The sequence below is a fragment of the Mustela lutreola genome, chromosome 1 (assembly GCF_030435805.1).
Source record: "Mustela lutreola isolate mMusLut2 chromosome 1, mMusLut2.pri, whole genome shotgun sequence".
Lineage (NCBI taxonomy): Eukaryota > Metazoa > Chordata > Mammalia > Carnivora > Mustelidae > Mustela > Mustela lutreola.
The window spans coordinates 179,791,495-179,812,068 of NC_081290.1; the positions used below are offsets into that span (position 1 = coordinate 179,791,495).

The window sequence follows — 20,574 nt, forward strand, 5'->3', positions numbered from 1 at the left end:
TTGCCACTACCAATTATGCCTTTTTTCTTCACCCATCTACGTCCTGCTTTAGTCACAGCAAATTACTCGGAACTTCTCAGCGCTTGTTCGTATTATGAGGTTAATAGATCCTCCCCAGCCTAGCTATCCTCCCACAAATGTTCACGTCCTTTCTAAATCATGATTTGGTATTTAGTAAAACTTTGTCTGCTCCACAGAAACAAAATACGATAATTATCATTTTTTACCTCTTTTGGGTCCTGGACCGGATTCCAGTGTGGGGGCGGGGACGAGGAGGGGGTGGCGAGGTGTCCATCATGCCAACAAATGACGCCGGGACACCAGAAGGGCGTTCAAGGAGAATGCAGCTCGTTCTGACATTACCCACCTGCAAAGAGAGCGGTGGGTTCCGCGGGTGAAGGGCTCACTCCGCCACTTCAGACACCAGTTCCAAGCCCACCCTGGCCTCCCGTGCTTCTGACCACGTGGCTGTAGACTGGGGGTTCCCACAACCCCCACCCCAGACTTCAGATACCAGCTGCTGGTCTAGGTTGTTAACCGGCAGATTGGCTGTATGTCAGAAGTTCTCACCATCCCCTCCTTGGGTTCATTTATCTTGCTAGAGCAGCTCACAGAACTCAGAGAAACATTCTACTTCAACACTCAGTTACCAGTGCATACTGAAAGGCTGTTATCTCAGAAGCAGTCAGAGGTAAGAGGCGGAGAGCAGGGTATGGAAAAAGGAGCGGAGAGCAGGGTATGGAGAAAAGAGAATCCCCAGGTACACCACTTCCCTCCAAAGTTCTGCAAGCTCATCCACCCAAAAGCTCTCCCAACCAAGCCCTTTGGAGTTTTTACCGAGTCATTACATACCTACGATAGATTAAATCAATGGATTCCACCTTCCCCCATTCCATCTGGAGGTCAGAAGGAGGGGTGAGGCAGGAAATTCCAACCCTCTAATCTTGTGGTTGGTTTTCCTGGCAACCAGCCCTACCCTTAGGTGGGGAGGGGGTCCAAAAGTCCCCTAATTAACATAACAAAAGACATCTTTATTGCTCTCATTACTTAGGAAATGCCAAAGGTTTTAGGTGCTCTGTGCCAGAAATGGAGACCACACATAATATTTCTTGTTATGAATCACAACAGTCTAGGGCCCTTACTGTGTGCCATTTAGTACGCTAAGTGCTTTACAAGAATTCTCTCTTCTGATGCTCAATTAATCGTTATTATCTCAGTTTACCAAAAAGGAAATCGAGGTGCGGGGAGCTTAACCAAATCCTCCAGTAACTTATGGCCATTGAAGAGCAAAGAGACAAACTTGGGTCTCTTTGACTCCCAGCTTTTGTTACAAGTAATGGAAGTAAAATATGCCATTATATTAGGTATACCACCTCATAATATAGCCCATCTTACACATCTGATTTCCTTGGTTCTAGGGAAGGTTTTTTTGCTTCCACATTTTCAAGTCTCTGCCATTGGGATAGCTCTTAAAACTGGTGTGGCTGTCTAATGCAACTCTTTGGCCTGGCTCCTCCCTAACACCCTGCTGATAGAGGTCTTATTTATTAAGCATCTCACCTTACAATTAAAGTGGAAAGCAGGCTATATCTAACTTATGCTTCAAAGTTTCCAGGTCTCACCCACCTGCTGGCCTCCAGGTGAGAGCACATGAATCATTATCATTGTCATCAGAAATTGCCCCATCCAAGTCAGGCAATGCCTCCGCCCTCTGGAGAGCGCCCTAAGAGTGTCCACACTTGTGTTCACCAAGTGCTCCAGAGCTAGGTCCCAAGGCTGCCCATCTGGGCAGAAGCACAGCTTACAACCTCATGTCTCAGAGACCTTTGCTACAAGAGCTTCAGTAGCATCTACCTGGAGCTTTCTCTCCAAAGAGTCCAACCACAGAGCCAAACCCACACGCATTCTGGCCTCCGTTTCGTGCCTGTGCACAGCTGCTCCTGCAGAAACCTCCTTCCATTTTCATTGGGAAATAAACACATAAAGCCTTTGCAAGGTTATTCACAGACATTTGCAGAAACAATTGACCTGTCCATCAATGCATGAATGGATAAAGATGTGATATGACAAGAGACACAAGAAACAAGGAAATCCTGCCATTTGCAACCATATAAGTCAGTGGACCTTGGGTAGATTATGCCAACGAAGTAAGTCAGACAGAGGAAAAAAACACCATATGGCATCACTTCTATGTGGAGTCTAAAAAAACCAAAGTCATAGAGACAGAACCGAGAGGTGGCTACTGGCCGCCGGGAAGGGAGGGAAACAGAGGGATACTGGACAAGGGGTAGAACATACCAGTTCGAAGATTAACAAGTTCTGGGGAGCTAGTGTACAGCCTAGCTATTAGAGTTAGTAGTATTGTGTCATCTACTTGCAAAGAGGTACATCTTCAGTGTTCTCACCACAAAAAAGAAAGAGTAATTATGTGATGCCATGGAAATGTTAGCTAAGGCTGCAGTGGTAAGATTTTGCCCCTTACAAGTGTATCAATCAACACAATGTATCCCTTACACTTTCACAATGATATATGGCAACTGTGTCACAATAAAGCAGGAAAACTTTCCTCTTCAGGAAGTTTCTTGTTCAATCCTTTAGTCATGTTTCCTTCTATCAAATCCTCAAAAAGCTTTTGAGACTGGATGCCTCCAAATTATTCTAGGAAGCAATACTCAGTTATCTAGCAAGGAGCCAGTTGGAACTGGTCAGGGTTTCTGATGAAAAAATCCCTTCATTAGAAAATCCCTTTGTAGGATATAAATAACATAGTTCTTCTGCTTAAAGCTCTGTTTTGGATTGCGCTTACACTCAAAATAGAACTCAAAGCTCCTAATGCACGAGTCAGGATCAGCCTAAGATAGAGGGAAGGCACTGTAAACTCCATCGTCCTCCCCAAATCCTTACTCACTGCTCTCAAGCAACTCTCCCCTCCATGCTGGTCCTTAAACATGGGAAGTTAGTTCACCCCTCACAGCCTCATCCCTTCTACCTGGTGCCCTTCCCCCTGCCCCTCCAATTTCATAGCCTGCCTCATACTTCATCCAGGCCTCTGCCCAGATACGTCCTTCCTAGAGAGGTCTTCTGTTTCCACCACACATTAAAAACACTCCTGCCATGTCCATGAATGTTCCTGTACCTTCCTTATTTTTTAGTAAGCCTTCATCACTATCTGAAATTCCATCACATATCATACACATGATATATACATGCTATACACATGATGGCAAAACACACATGTGTTCATTTGCTTATTGTCTGCATCTTGCCCGCCCCACTGCCGTCTAGTTCTGTCATGCCCATCGCTGCTGTGTCCCCAACTCCAGCGGGGCTCCTTGCACTGAGGCCTGAGCCCATTGATCTTTGTCTGTTATTTTCGCTGCTTTGGGAAAGGCCATCCATACCTGTCTTCACCATTTCGGGCACTGGAAACTCTCGTGCAGGCCAACTGCAGGAAAGAACCCCCTTCCCCCATGCCGCCCAGTTCAGGCTGACGAGGGACAGATTCTGGGCTCTCCCAATTACACGAGCTTGCTGCAGGGCCCTTAACCTCTCATAGCCTTGGTTTCCTATTTAGAAAAATATAGATAGTAATGATAACCTACTGAGCCGGTTTTGAGGATTAAATTTCATTATCTATGAAATCCATGCTCCAGTAAAAGGGGGATTTTTATCCATTGCTTCCTGGCCTCTATTAGCACCTGGTGACTGTCTATCAGGGATCTTCAGTGGATGCTGGGAAAGTTCAACTGAGTGAGCAAGCTATGGTGCCCCAGATGTCCAGGAAACATCAATATCAGAGAATTCCCTCCCCCATCTTCTTAATGTCAGATAGAGAAAAGTCAGACTATCTGAAGGAGATTGTTCCCAATTAGGAAATTTTGCAGGAAAAAAAAAAAGGTAAAAAACCTATGAAACTGACCAATATGTTATGGAAATTATGAAAATTTGCAGTGCTGAGACCTAAAATTCTTGTCCTTTTCCTTTGGGGACTTTCCAGCCTCCTAGCTAGGCATACGGAATATTTTCTGGTGACATAAAACAAATATTAAAGACTCTAATCTTCAAGTGTACTTGGCACACTACACTATCTGCGTTCATGTTACCTGTCCAGTCCTGTCCTCCATAACCTCCAACCCCAGCCCTGCGTCCCGTCAGACCAGCACACGTCCCTAAACTTTATCTCACAGATCCCTGTGGCCCTGGTGGCCTGAAGCCAATGTCAGGAACCAAGTCACCTCCTGGGTGAGATAGTCACAAAAGTCATGTAGGAAGGGTCTGGAATGACCATAAAAGATATGGCAGGTACTTTTAAATATTCCAGTCTATAAACTCAAAGAACCTGTTGAGCCGTTTAGAAGTACTTAAATGAAACTGCCTGAGTAGGAAAGGAGAGTGTGCAAAGAAGCAATGATCTAGGGGCGCCTGGGTGGCTCAGTTGGTTAAGTGTCTACCTTTGGCTCAGGTCATGATCCCAGGGTTCTGCAATCAAGCCCCATGTCAGGCTCCCTGCTCAGCGGGAAGCCTGCTTCTCCTTCTCCCTCTGCTACTCCTTCTCCCTTTGTTGTTCCCTATCCCTCTGTTGCTCCCCCTGCTTGTGCTCTCCCTTTCTGTGTCAAATAAATAAATAAAATATTTGAAAAAGAAAAAGATGAAGAAGCAATAATCTAATGCTAAAGTCGACTATTGTTCCTCCAACAACAACGTTGATGATTCCAAATGTCAGTTCAACTTATTGAAGTTTTCTCCCTGCTGGATAACTTAACCACTTTAATCTTCATCCCTTCTTCTTCAGTGTAACATGTGCTTCCGCAAAGGGAAAAGGGAAAGCTGTGCTCTTTAGAGAAAGTACTTAATAAGGATGATTTACAGAAAGAAAAACAGGTAACCAAACACTTAGTGTGACTCTGACGGATGGGAAGCCCAGTTCTCTGTGAGGGATGGTCGCCGTCTGACCCATCAGGCATCAGGATCCATAAGCCCAGCAAAGGTGACAAAGGACAGGCTGTACAGTGTGACAGACCTGGGCAGCTCAGAGACCCTTTGGTCATTAAATAAATATTCTTTTAAACATTATTGTAAAAACAGTGCTAATATAAAATTGCTATAAAGCAAATAGAGATCTTGTCCATATGCATGTATAATTTTAAGTAAGTATAGTATAGCAGAATACATTTTATGTTATTCTTTAATATATAGGATAACCATTTTCCAAGTGGGTTTCGTAATCATCATATCTGGTTATCACCTAAGATTCTACCAAAAAGATGAATGATAAATTATGTAACTACCCTCTTCTGGTAGACAACTGAGGTCATTTCTGCTGTATTCTTATTTAGAGCAATGTAAGAAATATCCATGTGAAGATAACTTTTTTTTTAAAGAATTTATTTATTTATTTATTTGACAGACAGAGATCACAAGTAGGCAGAGAGGCAGGCAGAGAGAGAAGGGGAAGCAGGCTCCCCATTGAGCAGCGAGCCCTATGTGGGACTCGATCCCAGGACCCTGAGATCATGACCTGAGCCGAAGGCAGAGACTTTAACCCACTGAGCCACCCAGGCACCCCTGAAGATAAGTTTTAATGCTTTTATGTGAATTACTTTATTTATAAATGTTCAATATTCATTTCAAATGATTCACTCATTTACCCAAGAAGTGTCTGTAACTTACTATTTTGTTCAAAGTACAGACAGCAACACTTGCTCAGAGAGGATTTCTTGATCCCTCACTGCTGTTCTGTAATGACTTTCATCATTTCCTAATGTGTCATAAAACCGGCAGGGAATGTGATTTAAAAAAAAAAAAAAAATCTCTGATCTCAAGAAAGCTGAAGAAATAGATTTCCTCTGTCCACAAATTTCCCTGAGTCGTCTTCTGCTCAGGCTGCCATAACAAAATACCAGAGACCAGGTGGCTTAAACAGAAATTTATTTTCTTACAGTTCCAGAGGCTGGAAGTCCATGGTCAAGGTTTTGGCCTCTGGCTTCTAGCAAGGGCCGCTTCCTAGGTTGGGGAGGGTAACCTTCCTGCTGTGTGCTCTTACAGCCTTTCTTTGGTGTGTGCACGCAGGGGGAGAGAGCGCTCAAGACAGCAGTCCGGACCACTCCTGCTAAAGACACTAATCCTATAGGATGAGGGCCCCACCTGTAGGACCTCATTTAACTTAATTACTTCCTTCGAAGTCCCATTTTCAAATGTAGCTGCCCTGGAGATCTGGGATTTAGTGTATGAATTTGAGGGACACACACACATTCAGTCCCTAATATTCTGCCCATATGCAAGACTGTTGTATTGTGGTAGGCAGAATTCTAACCTTGCTATTATCTGCACCTGGAGATTACAGACGGCTTAAGAAGCGGTGTGTGGGTGCCAAATTGGGACCACTGGATGCCCAGGTATTGGGTCAAACATTATTCTGAATGTTTCTGTAAAGGCGTTTTTGGATGAGGTTAACATTTAAATTGATGAACTAAGTAAGCAGATTGCCTTTCCTGATGTAGGTGGGTCTCATCCAATCAGGTGAAGGGCTGAAGAGAACAAACAGCTAACCCTTCTCCCCCACCCCCACCCCTCAACAAAGAGAGAATTCGTCCTGCCTGACTGTGTTCCAGCTGGGACACTGGGGTTTTTTTCTGCCTTCAGACGTGAAATGTGATATCTGTTCTTCCTATGTCTCAAACTTGCCCATTTTAGAGCAAAACACCACATCAGCTCTGCTGAGTCTCAGCTTGCCAACTGTGGATCTTGGGACTTAATAGCCTCTATAATGGCATGGGTGAATTCTTTAAAACAAATCTCTTTAGACACACACACACACACACACACACACACACACACACACACACTATTGATTCTGTTTCCCTGAAAACCCTAATATACCCTTTTGTCAAGATGCTTCATAAAACAGATTGAAATATCTTCAAATTTAAACTGAAACCTGCCTTATTTAAGAAGCAGGGGTATTAATATCTAAGACTGAAATATGATTCTGCTGTTCTGGAGTCGGGAAAATTCTGAATGCAGTCAGCTCTGAAAAAGAACTATGGTAGAGTTCTCAGAATTTGATGGAGTTCTGTTCAGGTGCAAGTCTTCCCCTTAGTTTTACCCATAGCAAGACCCTCAAATTATTTCAAATGTGGTATAACCAGACACAACCTCATGAATATTCTTGTTTTTAAAGATTTTTTTTTTTGACAGACAGAGATCACAAATAGGCAGAGAGGCAAGCAGAGAGAGAGAGAGAGAGAGAGAAGAGGAAGCAGGCTCCCTGCTGAACAGAGAGCCCTATGTAAGGCTTGATCCCAGGACTGGGGATCATGACCTAAGCCAAAGGCAGAGGCTTTAACCCATTGAGCCACCCAGGTGCCCCCTCATGAATATTCTAAGATAAACCTCAGCTTTGGAGGTTTGCAAAGTGAAAAACTAAGCCCTGGCCTTTGTTTTCTTCAGGAACAAATCTTAAGAATTTATCCCCTCTGCCTATTCCAATAGAATACCAAAGGTTAAAAAATACATATTTCATACATACACACACATACATAATATATTTGAATTCTTAAATATTAATTAGTGGATTTTGAGGTATTTTAGAATATATATAAGTATATATAATTATAATATTCTATATATATATTTATTATCTATAATTATATGTATTATAATTATACATTATATGTTATAATATATATAAAATTGATAATATAAATATATAATCAAATGCTCTCTCTATATATTTTTATTATATATAATATATACTGTATGTAAGAATAATAAATATATATTACTATATATATACAATTGAGAATTGAATATCCTTGCTACCCTCTCTTTTCTAAAATCACATTATTATAGTACTTATAATATATAATAAATATATACATAGAGAGAGAGAAAGCCCATAATAAACATAAACAACTAGGAGCATCTTTTTAAAATTTCCACATCAAGAAAGGAGTGACCACTACTTTATTCTATATTTTAGCTTCAGAGCCACAGATCACCTTTGATCAAGAATCAAAGGAACAACTCTAAAACTTAGAGAGGGGGGAGCTTTAAAAGTCATCTTCTTTTCTATCTTTTGCCTGCAAGGAAGGTCAACTTAAAATTATTAGGTCTTGGCCATCTGATCTTTCTGACTCACAATCAGGAAGAAGGAAAAGTCTGAAAACATTAACAAAGAGAAATTCTTTTAGGGGAAAAGCCATTAGAACAAGTAAAATAGTTTCTGTAGATTTGAGGGTGAAAAATAGAGGCCAAACCACTTCTCTTGAAAATGCTCTGCTCACTCCCAGAAAGAGATTCACGGATTACCAGTGATCTCTGAAATATACACCCACAAACATCCTATAAAATGTGCCAGATAATTTTGTTATCATCCTCTGGACTCAGAGAATATCTGATCACACATTCTTTTATTGATACACAATCTATTTATTCAACACATATTTATTAAATATATTTTCTTCCTTCCTTTCCCACATCCCAAACTCTAGACCTTCCATCCCTGGCACTCCCCAACACCACCAGATAATTCCAGTGTGATTTTTATAGGGCTCCATCCAGATTTCCTCTCCCTGAAGTGTTGTAAGTTCCAAGCATGAGCTTCAATGTCTCTACCCCAACACACACACACACACACACACACACACACACACACACAGCCTTCCAGCCCTTCAGCTAGGTGAATATCTCATTAAAGGTAAGTGTGTTGTGAAAGACTACAGAAAATTTACCCACAGGGGAACACAGAAATGCATAAATATCAATTAGTGGATTATGAAGGCATTTGGGAAAGGGGTGATAGCAAGTGTATCTGACACACAACGAACACCACCCACCCGCACGCCACATTCTCCATCACACACAGAGGTACACACCCACGCTGGTGGAAGAATAGGGATTAGAACCTTAGGGATTGACTTGAAAAAGTTTTCCATTTCAAAAGTGTTGCTAAATTTGTTTCTGAAATAACAAATCACTGTCTAATCTACAAGGACAGTGTGAAAGAAAGCAGTCTCTCTTGGCATTGAGAGATACTTAAATATTCCAGTTTATCTAGATATCTGACTAAAAGGCAGAACTGAATTGTTCCTTTGTCGGTATATGAGTTTTCATCATCACTATCATCAGCCTCACCACTTTAAAGGAGAGTAGAGAGAAGGACTGTCTAGTCTACACAACCTTCCTGAGCCACTTGGGCGAGTTTAATCACAGATTCATAATCTTGGATACTATGTGTTTTTCTCCCTTTCCAGTTAAGAAAATATTTTAGGAAGAACTCACATTCACTGATCACATGTAACCAATCACAAAGATTAAAAGGGGGCAGTGAGTCTTCTTTTGGCTTCACTTGCCCACATCTTTGGCGGTACACCAAAAGCACTCCAGCCTTCAATTTTGCCATCATAATTCTTTAATAATGTGGCTTGTAATATTGATCTCAGCAAACAGACCCCAGAGAGCCTAATAGATTTTAGAGATTTTATGAATGATAAGTAGGACCATTTGGTCATGTCTTACAGAGTAATAAATGTCTGATCCAATTTCCTTTGCCTTTGTATATACAACACCTACTCTGTCTCATGCAGGCTTTGAAAGGAAGTGAAATTTGCTGCTTAAGAAAGAGTTTGGCCTCCAGTCCCTGACTACCAGGATGGGACCCTGACGGTGCCACTGACTGGTAACTGTGGAGCAATTTTTTCATTCATTCAAAAATAATATTCAATCATTCAAAAATATGTATTGAGTACTGGCAATGTTCTAGGCACTATTTACCTACTTGAGATCCAACAAAGAACTAAAATGCTTTAGGAGGTTATATTTAGGAGGTTATATTCTAACAGGAAGAAAGAATAAATTATAGTTAAAATGAAGAGGTAAGTAACTATATGTGGCAGGTTAAAATGTGTTGAGTATAATGGGGGGGGAATCATAGAGTATAATGAAAGGGACAGTAAGATGAGGGGGTTGGATATACACTATGGAGTATTATGCCTCCATCAGAAAGGACAAATACCCAACTTTTGTAGCAACATGGATGGGACTGGAAGAGATTATGCTGAGTGAAATAAGTCAAGCAGAGAGAGTCAATTATCATATGGTTTCACTTATTTGTGGAGCATAACAAATAGCATGGAGGACATGGGGAGTTAGAGAGGAGAAGGGAGTTGGGGGAAATTGGAAGGGGAGGTGAACCATGAGAGACTTTGGACTCTGAAAAACAATCTGAGGGGTTTGAAGTGGTGGGGGGTGGGAGGTTGGGGTACCAGGAGGTCGGGGTACCACGGATTGCATGGAGCACTGGGTGTGGTGAAAAAATAATGATACTGTTATGCTGAAAATAAATAAATGAAAGAAAAAGAAAAAGATGAGGGGGTTGTCATTTTTAATAGGGTGGTTGTGGTAGGCTTTATTGACATTAAAACAAACACATGAAGGAAGTGAGAGATTTAGCCATGTCTGGAAGTTCAAGGAACATCAGAGAAGCCATTTTAGCTTGTCTGAGCTAAATGCCAATTAATAGAGAAAGGACAACAAAAAGGAAGAGGGGTAGTTGGGTGTCCAGATCGTGTAGGGTCTTGGAAGACATAAGAGTTATATCTGGGTAAAGTGGTGACAGAAAGGGTCACTGCCTGTCTTTGAGCATAGGAGTGACACAATCTGACTAACATTGCTAAGTGTTACTTTGGTTTCTGTGTTCAGAATGGACCAAGGGATGCCGGGAAGACCGGAAACAGATCTGTTAGGAGGCTCTGCAGAAACACAAAGATAATAGCACTAGGGATAGTGAGATATGGTCTGATCTTGTATGTATTTTGAAGATAGAACTGGATCTGAGAGATTGGATATGGGGACTAAGTTGGGGGAAAGAATCATTAAAAAACTGTATCTTGGGCTGAGCAGCTGCCTGAACAAAATAATGTTGCCACCAGCTGAAATGAGGAGTATTGTAGGTGGAGCAGCTTTGGGAGGGCAATGAGTTCAGTTTGGGGACATACTGAATCGGCGGTCTCTCAGTGAACATGGCAAGTTGGTAGTTGGATACATACGTTTGGAGCTTGGGAGGTCTAGACTGGAGAAATGCAGTTGGAAATCATTGTCATCAAGCGATCGCCAAAGGAGTCTATACATACAGGAAAATAAAGAGAACAAAGGACAGAGGCATGGAATAGCTCAACATCAGGAGGTAAAGGAGAAAAGGACGATCCCCAAAGTCTATAAAGAAGCGACTCAAGAAGTAGGAAGAAAACCAAGATAGCGCACTGTACCGAAGTCCAAAGGAAGAAAATACACAAAGCAGAACAGAATGAGCAATTCCAAGTGCTGATAAAAATTCAGCCAGGACGAGAACGGAGAATGGACTACTGAAATCAGCCACAGGAAGGTCACTGGTGACACTGACGAGAGTAGTTTAGGTGAACTAGCGAAGGTGAAAGCATACTTGAAATTGGTTTAGGAGACAAAGAGAATAACCGAAAATAGTGGAAATCATGAGAGCAAACAGTTGTCGTGAAGCGCTCCTGAAAAGGGGATGTAAGTAAATAAGTCTGGAAGGGAGTTTTGTCTCCTTTCCTTTTCTATGTTTCTGTGAAAGGAGAAATAACACGTGTGCATGCTGCTGAGAACGTCCCCATGCAGAGACACAGCTGCTCACGTAGGAGAGAAGGTGAGTTGTTGGAGCGACACCTCTGAGTATGCGAGAAGGTGAGGGAAGAGAGCAGTTAGCAAACAGCAAGACTGATCTTCAGTCTGACTATGAATAGGTACGAGAGAGAGAGCAGAGAATGTAGACAAAGGCTGAGCTGAGAGACGTGGGAATGGTAACCTGTGTAAAATCCTGTCTGAGCACTTTCATTTTTCAGTGAAATGGAAAATTTCGTAAGCTGGAGTAGTTTGGGGAAGGTGACATTGAATGTTTAAGGAGAGAAAAGGTCTGAAATAATTGTCTAAAGGGTGTGAAAATGACTGAAAACAGAGTGTCAAGCCGTACTAAGAGAATGCTTGGGGTTCAAGGATGTGAGTTTAACAAAAGGGCTGAGGGAGTTCAAGACCATACAAGGAGTGACTATAATAACTAAGCATAAGATGTCAGCTGGGGAATGGCGGTAGGGAGGACATCACGGGGATGAAGATCAATGAAAAGGAGGTAAAAGTCCAGCAGTAGATTGGTGACCCTAGTGGAGCGAACTGAAATTGGGAGTAGGAAGCAATGAGGTGGAAAGGGAGATGACGGACGGGTTGCAGGGACCGCTGTTAAGAGATCCAGGTTATGTGCCAGAGACATGTGCTGCTTGAGTACAGGGCCAGACCCTTGGAGAAGACAACCCCAAGGGATGAGCGTGCAGGTATTTTTAAAATATGGAAAAAACCAACAGTTCTGATGAGCCACATGAAAGCGTTCCAATTTGGCAGGAGCTAGAATGGTTGGGTGGAGGGAGACGTAAGGAAAAGGCTTCAGGGGAAGGAAGATAACAGGAACGATGAGTGGTGCTGGGTAACATGACCGTGAGAGTCAGAGACAGACATTTTTAGAAGGGGAAGAGAGACTGTTGTTTGAACACAGCAGTGGAGGACACATGGGGCTCCCCTCCCTTCTCCAAGCCTGTGGGGGTCATGGGGGTGAACACTAGCACCAGGGAGGGTCCCTGTAGGGAAATCAGGACCCTCTGGAGAGGGCCAGATTTCAGTGACAGCAGGAAGGAGAGAGGGGTGTTCAGAGAAATGATTAAGATATTCAAACGTTGGCCATTAAGGGACTGTGATTTTGAGAGGGCACAGTGGAGGGATTTCAGGAGTTGAGGAGACAGGAGAGAATGTAATAGGAGATACACAGGTGCTTATGAGAATCTGGGTGTGGGAATGAGAAGACAAGAGGGAACCAGGGACCTCATAAAGACAAGACATGGCAATGATCAGAAGGAGATTATTCCTGTAAATGAAGCTGACAGGGTACCGTGAGGACATGCCGAGTGTTGGACAACATGGAATAATGTAATCAACATGTGTTCACCATCCAGTTTAATCCATCCACTCTAGCTTCTGCCCCAAATCCCACTGGGAGTTTCCATGAAGATCACCAGCAAGGCTCATGGGCCAAATCCAGTCCTCGCACACTCCTCCTCTCACTAGCACCTTGTGGGCTTGACTCCTCCCTGCCTCCTTCATATAATCCGCTCTCTTAGATTCAGCAATATCATTTTATCTGGGACTTTCTCTTCTTTCCAACTGTTCTTTCCCACACTCTTCTGTTGGCTCTTTCTCTTTTAACCCCACCTAAGCCAGAGTTTCTCACTCTGATTCTTCCCTGCTTGATCTCAGTGACTAAAACACCACCCAAGTGACACCTTGTGTCTGAGCTCCTGCCTGATACACTCCGTTACCCACCTACCAGTGAACAGCTACAACCTGATGTCTCCCAGAGATGTCACAAGTTACATGTCTAAACTAGAACCAGATTTTCTCTCACAGAGCACCCCTGCTGCCAACACCAGCTGTCTTCGTTCCAGTGAGTAACATGACATCCGCCAACGGCATAAGACAAAACACCTAGGAGTCAGTCCTGATTCTTCCCTGTCCTGCGGCCCCCACATCCATTAGCAAGTCCTAGCAACACAATCTCCAAGATATCTTGCCACTGTACACTGACCTAGAGCTCCCTGGGTACCACGTTAAGCCAGCCGTCGCCACCTCCTTCCACCCACGTGCCACACAGTGAGTGTCTCTCTCCACATCCACCCCTGCTCTCTGCAGGTCCACACGTCACACAAAACCGAGCATGAGCTCTTAAAATACAAATCAAACCATATCATCTCCTTGCTTGAAACTATTCAAAATAACGGTTCCAGATTAAAATATAGTTGAGTTTATTTATAACTTATTTATAATCTGGAAGTGGAAAAGTTCTTTTAATCATGGTTTAAATCTGGGCACCATAAAGACCAATGTGATAAATATGACTGTTTGGAAATCAAAACTCTGGGTTGCAAAACAGCAAGCTAGGAAAACATATTTGTTACCGTATCTCCAGACATACTTTCCTTTAAAAAAAAAATTTATTTATTCATTTGAGAGAGAGACAAAATGAGCATGGAGGAGAGGCTGAGGGAGAGGGAGAGGCAGGCTCCCTGCTGAGCAGAGGCCTGACACGGGGCTCGATCCCGGGACACAGGAATATAACTTGAGCTGAAGGCAGACGCTTAGCCCTCTGAGTCCCCCAGGTGCCCCATCAGGCATACTTTCCTTAATTACAAATTAATTATTTCACAAAGAACTCCTATAAATCAACATTGAAAAGAATGACCCAGCAGAAACATGGTTAAAAAGAAAACATAAAAATATTAAAGACTCATAGACATAAGGAAAAATCTCAATCCTATTCATGGTTCCACAAAAAAAAAAAAAAAAAGTCATTTTTCAAAGACAGTGAGATAGCATTTCCTACTTACCGAACAGGCAAAACTTAAAATAAAAATATTTAATGATAACCAGTATTTAGGAAGGTGCAGGAAAACAGGCACTCTCATAAACCTGGAGATAGTAGGTTTTTTTTTTTTTAGATTTTATTTATTTATTTATTTGACACAGAGAGAGAGAGAGAGAGCGCACAAGCAAGGGGAGCAGCAGAGGGAGAGGGAGAAGCAGACTCCCCGCTGATGCGGGACTTGATGCCAGGACCCCGGGATCATGACCTGAGCCAAAGACAGATCCTTAACTGACTGAGCCACCCAGGTGCCCCCAAGCAGGGATACTTTTGAGAAAGAAAGGGAGAGATTAAATTTTTTTCCACAGTCACAAGTATAAACAGGAGAACCCTAATAAACTCAGAAATGTATACCCCCTATTAAAAATAGAGTTTGAAAACTGCATGAATGACTATTGATAATGAAAAGCTGGGGCGCCTGGGTGGCTCAGTGGGTGAAGCCTCTGCCTTCAGCTCAGGTCATGATCACGGGGTCCTGGGATCGAGCCCCGCATTGGGCTCCCTGCTCAGCAGGGAGCCTGCTTCCCCCCCTCCACCGCCTGCCTCTCTGCCTACTTGTGATCTCTGTCAAAAAAAAAAAAAAAAAAAATTTTTTTTAGAAAGAGAAGCTTAAAGATCAGTTAGAAAAAAAGAGGTCAAAAATGGCGAGTATTAGAATGTGTTTGTAGAAGTTGTTTCCTGATCTCCTCCTCTCTTCCCTTCCTGCTGTTGCTTCTTGTTCTTTCTACGCATAAACAACAGTGGCAAGACTTCCAATTTGCCTTTTGCCTTGGCCTTCCAATATAATTCAGCCAGCTAATCTATATGATCTGCCTCAAACCATCATTCTCCTCAATTCTAATTATTGCCCCTTGACCACACTTGACTGAAAAATAATACCATGCAATCAGTCCTCAAGAAAACATTTCTAACTTAGAGCGGGACTTTTGTCAAAGCAGAAATCAGAACCACAGTTAAAGATAGTGCCAATTACCCTTTAAGTCATGATAACTAAGTTAATGAGAATCAATTTTATTTTCTACAGCTCAGCCAGAAGAGATAACAAATCAGTAAAGATTTAGCCCCATATCTGCCATGATCAATCTTGTTAAATAACTCAGCCTCCCACAATCCCCTGGGCTTCCATTCATTTATCCAACCTATTAGACACACGTGCATTCAAACACACACATACACACAAAGGTAGCCTACGAGACCGTCATTCCTAAAATTCCAGGATGCCCAGACATTTCCAGGGGTCAGAAACATCCCTTCACAAATTTTTGAGATGATACCATGAGTTGGATGAACCCAAGTTCAAACCAGGCTCAAGCAGTAACTAAGGAATCATTTCGACTTTCCCTCTCCATTTCTAGTCTTCCTGAATGAGGTCTGTGTTTGTCTAGGCGGTGGGGTTTTGGGAGGATTAAGTGGGAAGGATACAGAGCTCGCACAGCTCCTGGCATGTTTGACAAACGCTAGCTGCTTCTGCGCCTCCTGTCTTCACCCCCAGCCTCCACAAGGGACCACAGGCCGCATCCACCTACCACGGGGAGTATGGAGGAGGGTGTAAGGGAAGAGGGGGAGGAGTAAAGAGGTGTGGCCCAGTGACTCACTCCCCCGGGAAGCTGTTTTGCTTTCTGGGTTCTGCTGTCTGCACCCTGTGCTCCGACATATGAGAGCCTTTTCTTAGTAGCTGTGCCTTCCAGATACGGGATGTTCTCACAGAATATCTCACAGATACAGACACAGCTCCATATTTTAACTTGACCCTAAGAAATAAGCAATTACACTTTCAGGTTTTTTCCTGTCAAGTGCTAGTGTAAAAGAACGCCCTCCCTCCTCCTGCGGAGATAGGAGTGATGCCCCTGAGAGATGGGGGTAAACTAAACACCAAGACGGGCCATCAACAGCGGTGGGTGAAGGGTCTGCACGGAAGGACAGCACAAGTATCTGTTGGCTTGGCTTGGTGACACCAAGAAAGAGAACCTGAAGGCTGTCTTGAAGTTCGTGAAATATCCATGGCATCGACTCAGACAACCAGAGGTCCTGTCCCAGCAATACCCATCAAGACTGGACATGCTAAATCCATCCTCTCCAGCTCAACCACTTGGACCAGATCGCAGACAAAGAGGAAGAGGTGACTCACTAAGCTTCCAGAAGGGTAGGCTGGCCCTTCAATTGTAGAGCACTTTGGGCTAGGCTGAAGTCATTACCATTTAAAGGACACAACAGCCGATCACATTCAAGTCCAAGATGCCAAGAGGGAGCTTGGGAAGGACAACTCAGCGGACTTGACTTTACTGGTTGCTAACAGCACTGACTCTTCCCACCGCCCACCACCACTTTGTTTTAAAACCTCAGCCTCAGTGTTTTAGAGGACCTCCCTCAGCCATGTCGCCTGCCCTACATCCTCATTTAACAAAGCTCTTAATAGATCACCCTATTTTCCCAGGACTCCTGAGGGGGCCACTCAGATTAGGATTCACCTTCTGGGACTCTTAATACCCCCCCCCCAAAAAAAAGGAAAGAAAGAAAGAAAAGAAAAGAAAAAATCAGCTTCAAATTTTTAAAATTCCATAAGGGATTTAATGTCATAGTTTGAGTCTTGTCAAATGTATCTTCAGCTCCTCCTGATTTTTTTGTGGTGCAAAATAGGAATGTAATTAGTAATCAGTATTTGAAGTTTCTCTTTGTCTATGTAAAGCTCTGGCTCAAAATATTTTAGTATCTGTTCTTTCCTTCAGCAATGTTAAATGAAGCATCACAAATTTAGCCTTACACACGATGCTTTTTTAAAAAAGAAGTCCCAGAAAGATGTAATTATTTAAATTCAATTTCATAAAGATTGCAACTGCTTGGGAAAAAAAAAAAAAAAGGAAAATAATTATGAAAACTGTCACTGATAATTTTGGCTCACAACACGCAACGAAACAGAACAGGCCGAAGCCTGCATGGAAGGGCATTTGATGTAAATGAAGGATTTGTGGTAAAGATGATGCATTTTTTGAAGATTTGTAACAACCTCCTACTTCAGGGCCGGTCTTCAGGAACAATAAATTAGGAACAGTCAGAGGCCAAATGGGGTGTAGCTGGCAGTTCATTTTGTCTTAGAACTGGCCGAGCTGTGTCAGATCACACGAGCAAATGGGATTAGGTTGATTGCCTTTCATTCTCAGCTGCACTGAGGAATTCCAGTCTTCATCCTGTCTCTCTGGAAGTGCATGCTCCCCTCCCCAGAAGGCCTCCTGGGTCCCCACACCAACACTTATGTGCTCACCTCTTCAAAGTCCTCTCTACCCCGAATAACCTCTGCCATGCTCATGCTGCGCACCTCAGCCTTCCACCCAGCACGTGAGGGGAAAATAGCAAAGTGGAAAGGGCACTGGCTTTGGAGCCAGGCAAACCTGAACTCTACAACTCTCCACAGTTCCTTTAACATCTCTGAATTTATCTTTACATCTTAACATAATGGTGATCATACTTATTTCATGGAGCTCCTGCGAAGATTAAACACACTAGTGTATAGGACGTCCCTAGCATGGGGTTACTGAACTCTAAACTCTAAACGAGAGGAAGTTGCAGTCTCTAGGTGACCTCCTGGGACCTGGGACCATAGTCTTCAACAAGACCTCAAGTAATGTCAGTCAAGTATTCGTCAGGTCAGTCTCACCCAAGGTGTGTAAGAAGAGCAGTGACGATGGCTCTGCTGGAATGTGGGCTAGCCATCGTAGTAGCCAAGTGAACTGCTTCTCTGTTGGGTGAGTTATCATCAAAGATAAGGTCCCTGAAGTTTTACTAACAGAAGACCACCCGGCCTAGGCCTTTCTTTACCTTTACCTTCTTCAGAATGTTGTAGAAAACACCTGTATTTTTCAAATAGTCTATTTGTTTATCTATTGCTTGTGTAATTAGCCCCAAAATTTAACAGCTAAAAATAACAACAACAGAGCAATTTCTTTGAGCCGGGATTCCAGGCGGGGCTTAGTTGGGAGCCTCTGTCCCAGGGTCTCTCACGGGGTTGCATTCAAAGAGTAAACTGGGGCTGTGGTCTCATCTGGAGGCTTGATGGAAGGAGGACTGAGGGGTCCACTTCCAATCCCATTCATCTAGTTGTTGAGAAGGCTTGGTTTCTCACCAGGAGGGCCTCACCCCAACACAAACCATCTAAGTGAGTGAGAGAGAACCCAAGGTAGAAGTGCAGTATTTTTACAAACATATCTCACAAATAACACCTCACAATCTGCCATCCTCTGTTCCCTATGAGTAAGCCCCTCAGTCTAGCCCACAGTCACTGAGTGGGAATGGCACAGCGGTATAAACGCCTGGAAGTGGGGGTCACTAGAGGCTACCTCTAGTGTAGTCATTGACACAATCATTTATGTCAGAAAGTAAGGCTAGCCGACTGCTCTATGTCATTTTGTTGAGTTCCTGAATTGGCATGGGACCATGGCTCTATGTCACTTCATTGAGTTCCTGAATTGGCATGGGACCATGGCTCTCTCCTCCACATTTCTTCCAAGTGTGGAGGAACTGGAATCCCACCCCCTTTTAGGAGAATTCATACCCAGGAAATACACCACAGTGCCTCAGACCATGCTTATAGCCAATGCTGACTTCATGCAATTTCAGGGTGTGCTTTCATGGAAAAGGTAAGTGGGGGGCATGATCCAAAAGATTCACTGTCACTGACATATCTCTCCACATTCCACTCTTGGCCAAACTAAACAGTGTAGTTAGAACCCTGTGCATTCTCTGGACTGTCCTGGTATTTATAGGCCTTTCAACCTAAACTTGAATATTTCTGAAGACATTAGTTCAGTCCTTTGGAAAGCCTTCCAGGCCACAGTGGAATACACTAATGTATTAAATTTAGAGATGTTACCCTTGGAGTTTGCTAAATGTTTCTCTTGTGACCTAAAAGAGTTAATGTGACATACATGGCCTAACTTATAATGAGGGCGGCTCTTGAGCACTGATGATAATAACCCTTTTTATATTGGTATCCTACCAAGATCCTGGTTAGTGATTTTTTAAAACAATGCACAAGCATATAATGACTTTTTACTCTGTGTCTAGAGAACTGGAAATAATATTTAAATACCACTTTAAATCAAAGATTACCAACAAAAGAAACACACTGTTAATCTGAAAGCTAAAATACCTTTGCTTCAATGCCAGAAAACATGTATTGCTATTACTGATGAGGAACCGACCAATTACAGCCATGAAGGCAGACTAGTAAACCATGATTTTCAAACCATGGTTAATGGAGTTCTGAGATTCCTGAGAGATGCCACAAAGGACCCACAGGGAAGGGAGAGGGGAAGCCAACTAGACAGGGCTGCGGCCCTCCCCAGCAAGGTTCTCATCTCAACTACAACTCAGCCTCCATCCAGTCTACACACAGCTTAGCTTAAAATGTCACACTAAATTGCTAGGATGCCGGATTGGCAAGTTTATGAGAAGTGCAGTTTTGTACATCCTAGGGAGGAACACAGGTTACTACAGCAGTTTTGAGGGGAATTTGACCTAACTACCGAAGTTTATGTCTGGCACTTGGCATCCCTGAGATTCCGTATCTAAAGTAGACCAATAAGCTACCAGCCAAGTCTCGTGCGGCCCAAGCTCATGGCGGGTGACACACACTTCCTAGGAGAGTGGACACTCTTTGACTGTGGGATGGTAGAGCTCCTGAACGATTTTGTGACTTAAATTTTTATTTCCCTGTACTGAGACACCGTGCCACATAAGTACTGACAAAATTGAAAGGGAAGCCCACCTTCAGGACACTGGTCCTCACTCAACGGACAGGAATTTCTTCTTGTAAAAGGACCATCGTTTGTGTTTTTACATCCAGTAGTAAAAACACACCCTGACACAAAGAAAGTACTAACGCTGTTCCTTAACAGTTAAGTGAAGAAGTGTTAAGCAACGTGTAAATACGGTGAAGTATCAACACGTACACCCGTAGGAAGAAGAAGAGGTACGGACTATCTTTGCTGGACAGAGGAGCTGGAAATGGTCCTTTAGGAAAACAAAATGCCATTTCTTATATATTCTCTCACCCATTTCCTACTCGGATCTGAAGGAAAGAAGGAAGAGAGGGAAGGAGA

At 43.0% G+C, this 20,574-nt stretch overlaps 1 long non-coding RNA gene across 1 annotated transcript in view; it reads right to left on the reverse strand.

Moving 5' to 3' along the window:
- Positions 1–233: 233 nt before the first annotated feature.
- Positions 234–20,574, reverse strand: part of LOC131820173 (uncharacterized) — a 59,315-nt gene continuing 38,974 nt past the window's right edge. Inside the window, exon 3 of the long non-coding RNA XR_009349496.1 lies at positions 234–367. This is a non-coding gene — a long non-coding RNA (uncharacterized LOC131820173). The remainder of the gene's footprint in view (positions 368–20,574) is intronic.